This window comes from Marmota monax, unplaced genomic scaffold, assembly GCF_021218885.2.
Source record: "Marmota monax isolate L192 unplaced genomic scaffold, Marmota_monax_Labrador192_F-V1.1 WCK01_AAM20220418_F8-fsc00111, whole genome shotgun sequence".
Classification (NCBI taxonomy): Eukaryota; Metazoa; Chordata; class Mammalia; order Rodentia; family Sciuridae; genus Marmota; species Marmota monax.
Window position 1 is genome coordinate 942,931 of NW_026695067.1, and position 15,344 is coordinate 958,274.

The window sequence follows — 15,344 nt, forward strand, 5'->3', positions numbered from 1 at the left end:
CCGGCGTGGCAGCGACTCCGCCCCCGGAGGGGAGGCGACGGGCGCCGGACTCCGGTGCTGTCGTGCGCTCGGGGCCCGCCAGGCGGCGGCGTGGCCGCGAGAGGACTCCTGGTGCCGCCGTGCGCGCGTCTGCAGGGCCCACCCAGGACTTCCGGCCAGCAGGGCCAGGGTCGCTGCGGGTGAGGGCGCCGGGCCTGGGAAATCCCTTCCAGGGATGGAGTAGGGCGAGTGACACCATCTCGGTGTGGGGCAGGGGTCCCTGTACGGTGAGTGCGGGGACCTGGTTGGAGCCCGACTCTGCCACCGTCTTGCGTGGCGACCTTGGCCAAGCCCTTCTCTTGGGCCCGGTGGCTCCGATGAAGTGGGGGTGGGGTGGGGTCAGTCGAGCTGACCTCCAAAACCCTCCGCGGTCCGATTCCCGCAAACCTTTGGCCGCAGCCTGGGCAGGGCATCTCAGGTCTTCTAGGCTCCTCAGGGAGGAGCACAGGATTTGCTTGGCATTCTCTTGAGAGAATTCGAAGAACTTATTGTATCCAAAGAAGTGTGACAAAGGCCAGTACGTTTTCTTGGGGTTTTAAGCAACTGCAAAACTTGAACCTCAGAAGATGTCAGGGGGTGGTGAAAAAAGCCGGCATGGTGGTGCACCTGTAATCCAAGCAGCTGGGGAGACTGAGGGAGGAGGATGTAAGTTCCAGGCTAGCCTCAGCAATTTAGCGAGGCCCTAGGCAACTTAGCCAGATCCTGTCTCAAAATAAAAAATGAAAAGAACTGGGGATGTTGCTCAGTGGTTGAGCATCCCTTGGTTCAATCCCTGGTACAAACAAAATAAAACAAAACAAACAAAAAACACCTCAATCTGGGTCTGAGAATTAATTTGGCAAAAGGACAATATTAACAGCAGAGAAGCATACCCATTTATTTAATTAAGTTTTACAGGACATGATAACCCTCATAAGTAAATGAAGATCCAAAGAAGTGGCAATACCTAAATACTTTTATACTAGGTTGAATAAACAGAATTATTGAAAAGTAAAATATATGGGAGGCTAAAGAAAGATAAATATTTTAATAACATCTGTACATATATCTTGTAGAGGTCCAGACCATATGTGTGCTATTTCTTACCTCAAGAACAGCTGACTATAGGTATTAGCTTCAAGTTACAGGTAAGGAAACAGGATAAAAGAGGTTTAATAGTTTGCCCGTGGTCCTTTAGCTGAGAAGTAATAGAACCTGGGCTGGTTCTAGGTGCTGGTTCAACCCACTATTTTATACCTGCCAGTGGACTTTGAGGAGGAGATCAAGGTCTCATGGTTTGAAAGATGTGCTTTGCAACAATAATTGTTGGTGAGGATGTGGGGGAAAAGGTACACTCATACATTGCTGGTGGAACTGCAAATTGGTGCAACCACTCTGAACGCAGTATGGAGATGCCTTAGAAAACTTGGAATGGAACCACCATTTGACCCAGCTATTCCACTCCTTAGTCTACACCCAAAAGACTTAAAATCAGCATACTACAGTGACGCATCCATATTATAGCAGCTCAATTCACAATAGCTAAACTATGGAACTAACCTAGATGCCCTTCAATTGATGAATGGATAAAGAAACCATGATATATATACACAATGGAATATTACTCAGCATTAAAAGAAAATAAATTATGGCGTTTACAGATAAATGGAGATGGAGAATATCATGCTAAGCAAAATAAGCCGGTCCCAAAAATGCAAAGGCCAAATTTTTCTCTGAAATGTGACTACTGATCCATAATGGGGGGCAGGGGGAAGAATGGAGGAACTTTAGATTGGGCAGAAGGGATTGAGGGGAGGGAAGGGGGTATGGTGGTGGGAAGGGTGGTGGAATAAGACCAACATTATTACCCTATGTAATTGCACAAATGGTGTGACTACATCATGTACAACCAGAGAAATGAAAAATTGTGCTCCATTTGTGAACGATGAATTGAAATGCATTCTGCTGTCATGTATAAATAATTAGAACAAATTTAAAAACAAAGATGTGTTTTGTTTCTTAGGTTAGTGGTTCTGAAACCACTTGGAAGGTGATGCCTCTGGGAGTTTTTGGTTTAATAGACCTGGGGTGACTAAAAATGTGGGTATTCAACAAGTTCCATGGTGATGCTGTGGCTACTGATCCTTAAACCACATTTTGATCCTTAAACCTTCAGTTTAGGCTGAAGGTTCTGGGTTGCCATGGAAACGAGTCTGAGTTTGGCAGATGATCCTTGGTATTTTTACTTTCCTTTAATACTAGAGGTTGATGGTTAGGGCTTTCCAACATTATTTTGCCAGCCTCCAGTGAGAACAGCAGCTATTAGCTAAACAGGCCACCCTGTTGAAATCTCAAGTGTCCCTCAGAGGCACAATCAATTGCTATTGGATGGGCAGGAAGCAATTAAGCATCCCAGGGGATTGTTGATCAGCCTTCAAAGGCGGCCTCATCAGCTTTCATTCATTGTAGACACATCCAATAGGGGCCTCAGCTGCAGGAAAGAAGGTAGGATGTGTGCCCAGAAATTCAGAGAATGTGGAAACGTAGAGCCAAGATACCTTTAAAAGACTCCACCTGCACTCCCCCTTTCTCCCCTGTTATGAGTTGGGGAAACTGAAGCCCTATCGTAACATGATAACTGTTACAAAAGTTTTCCTTCTTTCCATCTTGGAGTCCACATACCCACCCATGAGCAGGCTAGAATTCTGTGTGTTCAGGTCCTGTTCTGGGACAGTCTTGAATAATTGCTAACATGATGATCATTTACATACCAGATATTCCAGGTAGAAAAGCCAGAACCTCTACAAAGAGGAAAAGTGTTTTCAGTCCTGGGAGCCTCTCCTCTCATGGGAGACGGTCAATGCAACCAACCTGAATAGAAAATTCCCTTTTAAAAATCCCTTTTAATTGCTGTTTTCTTTGGTCTAATTGAAGCCCACTCTTCTGAGCTATTATAATACTGTGAGGAAGGCAGGGTATACAAGTCCCATGTTACAGATGAGAAACACAAAATGACTTGCCTGATACCACCCAGCTAGGAAGTGGCAACGCAAAGCTCTAACCTCATTCTCTGAATCCAGTCCTGTGCATTAGCAGCTCTGGATGTTGGGTGTGGTCCCTGAGAAAGGCTGAGTGTTTGCAAGGAGAGTGGACAAAGGGAGAAGAAACACTGATTACCTATCTGGTGTCCAGGATTGTGTTAGATATTTTATATTTACCGAATATGATTTTTCTATAAACACCTCATAGGTCAGTAGAGTTTGACATTATCATCCTATTTTATAGATGGAGAAACAGTCTCAGAAAAGGGAACTTGTCCAAGGTCACACTGCTGGTAATGGGTGGGTTTAAATCTGAGCCCTGACTCTCCCCTTGATCATACTGTCTAGGGCAAGGGAACATGTAGGTACCCTATTTACAGGAGGCAGACAACTGGTTGACTGCAGTGTTACAAATGGTATCACTCAGGAAGACAGTGACAAGGGGGAGGTGGGGATGTCACTGAGGTGCCTGGTACTTTGCAAACACTCCATAAAATGTTAGCTTTTTTTCATTTCTGACTCGCACAATGAAGTCTGTTTTTAAATTTGGAATGGAAACAGATAAATGCTACCAAGTACTCCAAGGAGTACTTGAAAAGAGGGAAAGGGTTTGACTAAATATAATATAATAAAATATATATCTAATAAAAATTAAATTAAAAAATTAATCTCTTTTTTTTCTTTCCACAGTTCTTCCACCTCAACCACATGCTATTCTTTGTGATGAAATACTGTTGATCTGCAAGTTGTTCTTCTAAGACTTGAAATACATATAAGTGGATTGTAATGGTAGAGATTGAACGCGGTAGGCCCAAGGTCTGAATAGGAACATCTCCTAAGCAAATTAACAAACCTGCCTTCCACCTGCCTAGTTGTCTCAGCGACCACTTACCAGTCCTTCACTCAAATCCTTTGCTAGCCTACCTTTACTTTAAAAAAAAATTTTTTTATAGTTTTAGATTGACACAATGCCTTTATTTTATTTGTTTATTTTTATGTGGTGCTGAAGATCGAACCCAATGCCTCATGCATGCTAGGCAAGCGCTCTGCCACTGAGCTACAGCCCCAGCCTCCTACCTCTACTTTTTTTATCAGCTTCAAGGTTCCTGCTGGTTATATCCTGCCTGCTATCATGACTCATCTAATTATTCTCTATCTTAGGAATAATTTATGAGTATGTTCTTTTTGTTTTGTATTGTGTGCATTATAATTATACACAATAGTGGGATTCATTGTGACATATTTGTACATGCATATAACATAATTGGGTCAATTTCATTCCTCAGTACCTCATCCTTTTCTCCCCTCCTCCCTATCTGACCCCCTTCCTTTACCAGTCTCTATTCTATTTTCATGAAATTTCCTTACATAGTAATTTCTTAATATTTTGTGGATAAAAATGAATACCCAGACTGGGACTGGCTCTTTTGTGGGGAGAGGAAGGTTTATTTCTTCTCAACCACTAAGGTACAGGAGGGCTGGGACCACATCTTGGCCCCAGGGTCTAGGACAGTTTTTGGGTTTTTCTCATTTGTTTATTTTGTTTTTTGCTGGGTTTTGTTTGTGGTTGGTTTTGGTGTGTGTATATGTATGTGTTACTTGGGATCAAACCCTCCCCTCAAACATGCTAGGCAAGTGTTTTATCACTGAGCTACAACGAATATATCTTCCTGGACCTCGTGTGACTCAATTACATCCCCAAATAGTGTAACTTGGAAAAGATTTTCCAGCTAAGAGATTGAATGACCAGCCGTTTGGTACAGAGCAAACAAAACAAAACACCTCCCTTCCTGAATGACACCTAGGCTTGTTCTGGTCTCCCCTAGGAGACCCTGAATGTGAGAAGTTCTCAAGTAGCCTAGAATGGGACCTCAACCTGATGGTGGCTGTCCTGTTGTTGGGAGGAGGGGGCCAATCTCCCCCAAAACCTCCTACAATCTGCCCTACCCACCTCTTTCAGGTGCCTTAAAAATCCTTGGAGGCATCCTTGATTCCCCTTTACCTTACCCCACATACTCAGTCTGTCCGGGCAGCCTGGATGCACTCCATCAATATCACTGTCATCCAAGCCATCTTACCAGTATCCTGGACTATTATGGTAGTATCTTTCATGAAATAACCTAAGCCATTTCATGCACAATGGGGTTTCCTTGCTGCAGATCTCAGTAACCTACAGTAAAAGTGATAGATAAGGACAATAGCTTCTTTCCTCAGACTTTGCAAAGAGTGGGCCTGACACACTTCAAGCAAATCTCAGACTGAATTCTGTACCCTTTACCATCACTTATTACCAAGCAGGCTCCCAACAATCAGATAACCTGTTCTGTGAACTCAAGGAAGGCCTGGCTCCATGTCCTTTTGGGTGACCAATGGAAAAATAATTCAAGTCATGAATCCCAAAAAACTAAAGGCTGAATATTTTCTCTGATTAGTGGATGCTGATCTATGATGGGGGCTGGGGCATGGGAAGAATGGAGGAACTTTGGATTGGGCAAAGGGTAGGGTGGGGAGGGGTTAACAGGGTAGGAAAGATGGTGAAACGAGATGGGCGTCATTACCCTAGGTACATGCATGATTGCATAAATGGTGTGTCTCTATACCATGTACAACCAGAGAATTGATATTTGTGTTCCATTTGTGTATGATGAATTGAAATGCATTCTGCTGTCACATACAACTAAGTAGAACAAATAAAAAAAATTAAAAAATGTTAAACTCTCTAGTAGCCACATTTTAAGATGGAAAAAACAGGTGGAATTGATTACACTGCTATTTTTATGAAGCAGATATATCTGAAACATTGTCATCTCAACAGTATGGTCTTGGAATTCAGTGCACATTTTGTGTTAAGCACACATCTCAATTTAAACTAACTTTATTTCAAGTGCTCATAGCCATTTGTGGCTAGTGGCATGAGTTTTGAACAGCACAGGCCTAGACATTCATTTGATGACTATATGAATTGACTCCCTCTCAGACAATTCCAATGATCACTGCCCTGGGGATACTTTATGTTTTCTTTTCTTTTTCTTCTTTTGGCACCAGGGATTGAACCCAGGGATACTTTACCACTGAGCCCCAGTCCGAGCCCATTTTATTTTTTATTTTGAGACAGGGTCTTGCTAAGTTGCTGAGGGTCTCACTAAATTGCTGAGTCTGGTCTCAGACTTTTGATCCTCTTACCTCAATGTCCCAAATCTCTGGAATTACAGGCATATGCCACTGCACCAAGCTGATCCCCACACTTTTTAAGAATAGGTTACATCCATTATTACTGGGAGTAGCTCTTAGTCACCCAAAGACTCATAGAATCCCAGTGAGCTGGCTAGAGAGGGGCATTGGGTCACACTAAAAGAACAAAAGAATCTATCTAGGAGTCCCCCACCTTTCTCAAACTCACCAGTGAGGACCATACTTATGCTTCCAAAGCATTCCATCCTAATATGTACTACCTATGCAGCACCTTCGGATGACCATGGGCTTTTCAAAGCCAGCCCCTAAATGATCAAATACTCATTTCTGTGTTTGGAGGATTGTTTACAAGTCTGCGTAGCAAGGATTCTGATTTAATTCATTTTTTCTTTATCTTTCAGGAGAATGAAATATTCCATAGGTCTTTTGCCATTATACTACCTTCTGCTCACTCAGCATTTTAAAACATTATGCTGGGTGTGGTGACCTGTAATCCCAGCAGCTCAGGAGGCTGAGGCAGGAGGATCACACATTCAAAGCCAGCCTCAGCAACTTAATTGAAGCCCTAAGCAACTTAGTAAGACCCTGTAGCAAAAAAAAAAAAAAAAAATGGGCTGGGGCTGTGGGTCAGTGGTAAAGTGCCTCTGGGTTCAACCTCTGGTATCAAAAAGAAAAAAGAAAAAGAAAAAGATTAGTTATAAGGTGTTACTTACATTAATCAGAGTCCTCAGAACCCTCTCTGGAGTATCAATAACTTCGTTTATAAGTGAGGAAATGGAAATTCAAGTTTATACATCTAGAGAACGTCAGAGTGAGAATAGGGACACAGGTTTACTTGGGGATCTTTCACTGTGACCCTGGCAGCTTCGCAGAGAATAGACAATGTCCTTTTGAAAGCAGCAAGGCGTTCTTCTGTCCCAGTTACTGTGGAAATAAACTTTCAAGTGTTCACTTCATTATCATTGAAGCCTGAGGACCAGCTGTTCTAGGAAGAGTGTTAGGCTGGGAGTCTTTATCTGCTTGGAGGGAAGCTTTATCTCTATCTATATGGTGTCCTCTGCACTTGACCTGTGGACTTGGGCAGACAGTGCAAAGCCAGGTCCTGGGGTGTAAGCAAATGGGAGACAGGTCAGGTCAGGTGAATGCAAACCACTACCCAGGATTACATTTCCAGGTCTTATTTTGGGCAGCTCTTGGGATGCTATCCCAAAACAGGCCTCAGGGGGCAAATCTTTTGGTCAGAGTTCATTGAGTAAAATAATACACTCACAAGTACAATACATGGCTTGTCATATGGCGGCCCGTTAGCTCCTTAGGGCAGAGTCCAAGCTGCTTTCCATGACAGATGTGTGAGGGCCTAGACTCCATCTGTTTCCCCCACTTCTTACCACCTGGCCCTTTGCTGTTGGCCCTTTAGTTCCCAGATACAATCATTCACCTCTGTGCTTTTGCTCATGCTGTCCTTTCTGCTTGACTCCCTTCTTTCTGCTTAGAAAATGGGAAAATGGGCCTCTCTTAAGGTTTTGTTTTTGTTTTTGTTTTAAATCAGGGACTGAATTCAAGGGCCTTAACCACTGAGCCACATCCCCAGCCCTTTTTTATATTTTATTTAGAGACAAGGTCTCGCTAAGTTGCTTAGGACCTTGCTAAATTGCTGAGACTTTCAACTTGAGATCCTCTTGCTTCAGGTTCCTAGGCTGCTGGGATTATAGGCATGCAACACCCGGCCTGGCCTCTCTTAAGTTTTGTTTGCTTGTAACAATCTGTCTGCTTTAAGACCCATGATACTCTGTTTCTTCTCCCCTACTTCCTAGGAATTTCAGGCTTGGGGCACCCACAGACCCTGGAGTTCACATGACAGCTGTCTAAATATCTGTCCTCTAGACCATGTTCTTATGGAAGGGGTACTGCTGCACAAGGAGTGTTTTGAACTCTGTGAGGTATTTTGTGGGTGCAATGATAGGAAGGTGGAATGAACCTCATTCCATTCAATGAATGTGGTCTGAGAATGCTGGGTGTCCCGCAAAACTGGGACAGTCCTGCATAGTAGCAAATGCCTGTGTCCGGCAGGACTTTGAAAAGTCCAACCAGATAACTCATGTAAGTAACAAACTTATTTATAATAAATGCATTTGCAACCTAACTGTTTTACAAATAAACTCAGTAGTTTTTGGCATGGCTTTACCATATGCCGATTTTTCCCAGGAATGCAACTACTGTGTTAATCAAGGGAAAACTAAACTTTACTTCCTCCCAAACTTTAACTAGAGTTGACATCAGTTTGGAAAACTGTATTATTGATGAACACATGACTTCATTGCTATAACCAAAATTCCTGACAAGAACAATCTAGAGGAAGTAAGATTTATTTTGGCTCATGGCTTTAGAGGTTTGAATCCATGGACAGCTTTCTCCATATCTTTGGGTCTGAGTTAAGAAAGAATATCATGGCAGAAGGGAGAAGTGTGTGGTGAAACAAAGCTGTCAGCTCATGGCAGCTGGGAAGCAGAGAAACAGAAACAGAGAGGAGGAGGGGGCAAGAGGATTCTAGGAGGAAGGAAGGCAGGGGAAGGAGAAGGAGAGGCAGGAAGTAGGAAAGGGAGGAGGAAGGGCCTTCCAGGGCAAACCTCCAGGGACCTACGTCCGCCAACTAAATCCCACCTCCCAGAATTCCATTCAACTATCAATGGACTAACCCATCAATTGGATTAACCTATCAGGGTGGTAGTATTTAGCTGTCATCCCAGCAATGTGGGAGGCTGATGCAGGAGGATTGCAAATTGCTAGCCTAGGCAATTTAGAGAGACCCTGTCTCAAAATAATAAAATATAAAAATGGGCAGAGGATGTAGCTCAGTAGTAGAGGTCCCTGGATTCAATCCCTGGTATGGAAAAAAAAAAATTGTCCCCACTGATGAGCTCAGAGCCCTCATGATCAATCATTCAAAAGCCCCATCTCGGGGCTGGAGATGTGGCTCAAGTGGTAGCACGCTCGCCTGGCATGCGTGCCGCCCAGGTTCGATCCTCAGCACCGCATACAGACAAAGATGTTGTGTCCGCTGAAAACTAAAAAATAAATATTAAAATTCTCTCTCTCAAAAAAAAAAAAAAGCCCCTTCTCTGAACCCTACTGCACTGGGGACTATGGTTTCAACACAAGACTTTGCAAGACATTCCAGATCCAAATCATCACAGTGACTCATGATTTAGAAAGAAGAAATTAACCTTGAAACTGCTGGCAAATCATTTTGAGAACTTTAGCTGTATTCATCTGCATTTGTGGATGTCAATGTGATTTGGTATAAAAGTCTACTTTTTTAGTTCTTATTTTTAAAAGAAAATATTACCTGAATCTTATCTCTCTTAAATTTCTTTTTTCAAGTAAGTGCAAGCATATAAGTGTTTTGGCATGTCTTCCAATGAATTGGCATGAGCATTTACATATTGAAAGACAAATTATTTGTTTTAGTTAGCTTTTACATCATTGTGACCAAAATACCTGATAAGAACAACTTAGAGGAGTAAAAGTTTATGTTGGCTCATGGTATCAGAGGTCTCAGTCAATAGACGGCTGACTCCATTACTCTGGGCCCAAGGGAGGCAGTACTTCATCGGGGAAAGGGCATGGCAGAGAGAAGCTGTCCCCTCAGGATAGCCAGGAAACAGAGAAAGAGGCCACAACAAAGATGCACCCTTCCAGGGCACTCCCCCAGTGACCAACCTCCTCTAGCCACGCCCTAGTCAGTTCATTCAAATTAGGATTGACAGATTAGGTTACAGCTCTTTAATCATTTTACCTCTGAATATTCCTACCTTTGCAGGAGTTTGGGCTTGGGAGGCTGAGACAGGAAAATCACTAGTTCAAAGCCAGCCTCAGCAAAAGTGAAGCACTAAGCAGCTCAGTGAGACCCTGTCTCTAAATAAAATACAAAATAGGACTGGGGATGTGGCTCAGTGGTCAAGTAACTTGAGTTCAATCCCCTGCACCAATAAACAAACAAACAAACAAACAAATATGAATGATGAAGTTCATGGTGATACCTGGAGTTATGTTTGGGCCACAAACCAGGTAGGTGATGGGGTCCTTCGCTGAGATGGGGAACACAGAGAGAGATCAGGTTTGGAGGAAAGTGAAGAGTTGTTTTCAGGGTGAAAGTTTGGAGAGCCCTGGAACTTCCAGGTGGAAGTGCTAAGGAACAGTTGCTCTGCAGGCCTTGATTGTTCTCTAAATGACATTGAAGAATTTGAAGTGCAAAGTCATAGTATCAATCTACCTCTTTGATGGGTAAACATTGATGACTTCCTTACAGCATGAACCAACCTGGGGAAGGAACTCAAAATAAAGGTTTGTGTCTCTTCTGGTGGTGATATCAGATCTTCAGAGGGCTGGGGCTCCTACAAGGTAGGGGATGAACTCCTTCATTTTTACACCACACAGCTTCCAGCTCCCGTCTGATACAGTAGGTGCTCTGCAGTGATTACTTGAGGAAACACCCAGCAAATCCTGTTTGTGGAAACACGGAGATTCAGGGCAACTGTTCTTTGACCTGTAGTCACCGCAGTAGAACAACTGGGATCAAGTTTTCCCAGAGCCCAGCTCAGCCAAGCAATAACAGGAAATTGTGATAAAGGGAAAAACTGGATGATATGAACTTATCTTGGGCATCTCTTCACTCCTCAAGGCAAAGGTACAATTCCAGGCTTTAATGCCACATAGGGCATAGAAGGTGGCTGTGCCTCAGGCAATATATGCCCGGCCATGAGGTCAAGGTACAAGGATTCTTTGAACACATGATTTTTATTGTATAAATAAAATCTGAGGAATACTAGAGGAGATCAAAAGGAAATCATATGCTCTTTACAGCATTATTCATAATAGCCAAAATTTGGAAATAGGGGTAAGAGTGTAGCTCAGTGGAAGAATGCTTACCTAGCATGTATGAGGCCCTGGATTTGATCCCCAGCACTGCAAAAAATAAAAACTAACTTGGAAACAGGGCTGGGGTTGTGGCTCAGAGGAAGAGCACTCATCTAGCATGCTTGAGTCACGGGGTTCAATCCTCAGCACCACATAAAAATGAAATAAAGATATTGCGTCCACCTACAACTAAAAAATAAATGTTTAAAAAAACACTTGGAAACAACTCAAATGTCATCAAGTGATGGATAAATAAAATGTGGTATATCCATACAATGGGACGTAACTTGGCAATTACAAGGAATGAAGTATTGATACATGCTGTGCCACAGATAAATCTTTTTTTTTTTTTAATTTTTTATTGTTGGGACAGATAAATCTTGAAAACATACAAAGTAAAAGAAACCAGCCGTAAAAGACTACACATTGGGGCTGGGGTCGTGGCTCAGTGGTAGAGTGAGGCCTAGCACATGTGAGGCCCTGGATTTGATCCTCAGCACCACATATAAATGAATAAAATAAAGATATTGTGTCCAACTACAACTAAAAACCAAACATTTAAAAGACTATAAGATAATACAAAACCAGACGTTATTAAAAAAAAAAAAAAAAAAGACTACACCTTGTATGATTCCTCTTATATGAAATGCCCAGAGTAGGCAAATACATAGAAAGCAGCTTCATGGTTGCTAGGTACTGGGCAGGGAGCTGAGGGAGCAAGCCTTATAGAAGAGCTTTCGAGGCTTGGGAATAGCAAGTACAAAGGATCTAAGGTGGAAGCATGGACTGATCCATGCACAGCAAGGCTAGCACATGTGCAAACCTGTAATTCCAGCTACTGGGGAGGCTGAGGCAGGTGAATCAAAAATTTGAGGCCAGTTCCAGCAGTAAGACCCTGCCTCAAAATAAAAAGTAAAAAGGGCTGGGAATGTAGCTCAGTAGTAGAAAACCACTAGGTTCAATCTCCAGTACAAAAAAAAAAAAAGACCCAAAAAACAAAATAGCAAAGAGGCAGGTATACGTCAAAGGAGACAGTGATGGGAGGTGAAATCAGAGAATGGGTAGCAGGACCAAATCATTTAGGGCTGTATGGATCACTGTCAGGACATTGTTTTTTTTTTTTTTTTTTTGTTGTTGTTTATTGTTTTTGGTCCTAGAGATAAAGCCCAGGGGTACTTAACTACTGAGCCACATCCCCAGCCCTTTTTTTACTTTTAATTTTGAGACAGGGTCTCACTAAGTTGCTTAGAGCAACTTGCTAGTTGCTGAGGCTGGCTTTGAACTTGTGATCCTTCCTGCCTCGGCCTTCCAAGCTGCTGGGATTACAGGTGTGCACCACCAGACCCAGCAGGACATTGGCTTTTACTTGGAGAGAGATGAAATACTATTGGCAGTTTTGAGCAGAAGAGGGTATCTCAGGTTGTGTGTGTGTGTGTGTGTGTGTGTGTGTGTGTGGGGGGTGTTACTGGGGAATGAACCCAGGGCTTATACATGCTAGGAAAGCATTTTGCCTTTGAGCTGTATTCCCAGCTCTTCTATCTTACGTCTTAACAGGATCCTACTGGCAGAGATGGACAGACTATAAGTGGGCAAGTTTCAAAGAACAGGAACCGTTTAGAATCTACTGCATTAGTTCAAGCAAGAAATGACTCTGACTTGGGTCAAGGTGACAGTGGTAGCTATAGACATAGGGAGAAATGCCCAATCTGGCTCCATTTTGAAATCAGAGCTGACATCCAAGCATAGTGGTACACAACTATAATTCCACTGACACAGGAGGCTGAGGCAGGTGGATTGCAAGTTTGAGGCCAGCCTGAGCAATTTAATGAGACCTGTATCAAAATACAGAATAGAATAGGCTGGGGATGTAGTATGATGATAGATTACCTTTAATCCCAGTGGCTTGGGAGGCTGAGGCAGGAGGATCTCAAGTTCAAAACTAGCCTCAGCAGAAAGTTAGGTGCTAAGCAACTCAGTGAGACCCTGAGAAATAAAAGAAAAAGAAAAAGAAAATAGAGCTGACCTTCAAGCTGTTGACCTGAGCAACTAGGAGACTGAAGTTGGATTTTATTGAATGGAGGAAGACTGTGGGAAGAGTCCTGCTCACAAGTAGAAAGAAGGTATAGCAGAGCATAGATCAATTTAAAATCTCTTTTTCTAAACATTAAACCATAATCTTTTACTGAGAAGCCAAGGAATCTTCATAATAATCACTTTTGAGGGCTGTGTGTTCCATTCAATTCATTTAACCTAAATTATACAACTATTTCCTTTGTTAATCATTAAGACTTTTATTTAATTTTCAAAATTACAGATAATACTCTAATGAATATCTTGTGCTGATTTTTTTTCTTTCTGGGTTTTTTCCCCAAGAGATTAATTCTCAGAAATGGATTTACTAGGTAAAAGAGTAAGAGTACTTATTGGCTCTTGAGACACATTGCTGAACTGTTTTCCAAAAAGATTGTGGCAGATTTTAAGGTCATCCAAAACTTAGAGTGTAGTAATGTCACCACAAATTGGACAATATGTGACATTAGAATTTTAATTTGCCCCAGTAAAAGGGTTAAAAGACTCCTGTTTTTAAAAATTTCATACACATATGATTACAGTTAAGATTGAACACATTTTAAGTTACTTTGTGTGTCTCTGGCTGTGAATTGATTGTTCAGGTCCTTTGCCCACTTATTTACTTAGGTCCTAATATCTCCCTTACTTATTTTTGAATTTTTTCCTAAAATGAAGATAAGGATGTACCCTTTGTCAATATTTTTTAGTAAAAATATTTAAAACAAACAAGTTCTGTTGAAATGATTTCGATGCCTTTTGTGAAAATGAAAAAAGAAACATTATATAATTTTATTCTATTTTGATGGTTTTTTAATTTAAAAATTGCCATCTTGATTTAAAAAAAAATTCTTATGGCACACCTAGAATGAGTAGTAGTGGTTACAGATAAGGGCCTACCTTCTAGATCCTTCTCCTGAGTGGCCAAGTTTTCCCATAATCTGGTACAAACTTATCTTACTGATGATGTCTTGGGGCACTACACGGTGAAGGATGGGGGCAGAGGGCTTGTTCAGAGGAGAGTGGCCTGCATCTTGGAGGAACTGGAGAATGTGTATGAGGAAGACTGATTGGCTTCTGGAGTCTAGGGCCGACACAGAAAACAGATCCCAGTTCTAACCTCCAGCTGCCCCCAGGCAGAGCACTTGGTTGTGGGAATTAGTCCCTTTCAGTATTGAGAAACTGAAGTGCTCAGGGTTCTACACTTCTCTGCCTGTAAGGCTTTGTGGTACCAGTCTCTTCTATATCCCCTTTCTCTCTCCCTTTTTATGAGACAGGATCTCACAAATTGCCTAGGTGGCCTAGAACTTGCAATCCTCCTGCTTCAGTCTCCTGAGGAGCTGGGATTACAAGTATGTACCACCACAGCTGATTGACATTTTTACCTCTTTAAGGACTGAGTCAGATGCTATCAGCTGAGGAATCTTAAATCCTCCCTCCCCTGCCACCTGTCACCATCTGAGACTTCTAAATTTCTCCCTCACTAGACTTGGAGGGCAGGGTTGGATCTTAGTTATTTCTTTGAACCCTCAGAGTACACCATAAGGACTCAGCTTGGAAACCTTTGTTGAACTTAAAGGTCCCTGGAGGAAGTTTCAAAATCAAGAGTATTGCTCCAGTACTTGGGAGATTTCCTAGTGTGGATGCCATCATGCATCATAATTTACTATCTGTGCCTCAGTTTCACAATATGGTTGTTGTGAAGATTAAATGGAGATTGGATAAAGCCATTCAATGTTTGGTTTGTTTTATAATCACCGAGCAGTAAGCACTTGGTGTACTAGTCTCTGTTCCAGAAACAAAGATATAAGAGGTGCTCTCTGGGCTTGATGGTACACAGCAGGAAATAATTTATTAGGGTTCTCAGGACAAATAGGAGCTGAGTATAGGAGCTCTGAGTAGGAGAGAAGACACATGGATGGGTCTTGGGGGCTTCCCAAAGGAACGAACAGCTGAGCTGAGTCTTGACAAGTGGCTGGAATTTCAGCAGGTGGGAATGGGGCAGAAGGGCACATAGGCAGAGGGAATGGCATCAGCATAAGGGCAGAGGGTGAAACATGGGCAGCATTTGGGGGCTGGGGGCTGGCCAGCAGTCCTACTTGGCAGGTG

The 15,344-nt window shown here is 42.5% G+C and overlaps 1 long non-coding RNA gene across 1 annotated transcript; it reads left to right on the forward strand.

Moving 5' to 3' along the window:
• Positions 1 to 82: 82 nt before the first annotated feature.
• On the forward strand, positions 83 to 9,361 carry LOC131423550 (uncharacterized). The gene is made up of 3 exons (XR_009225259.1): positions 83 to 266; positions 3,750 to 3,875; positions 9,267 to 9,361. It is a non-coding gene; the product is annotated as an uncharacterized LOC131423550 (long non-coding RNA).
• Positions 9,362 to 15,344: the final 5,983 nt, after the last annotated feature.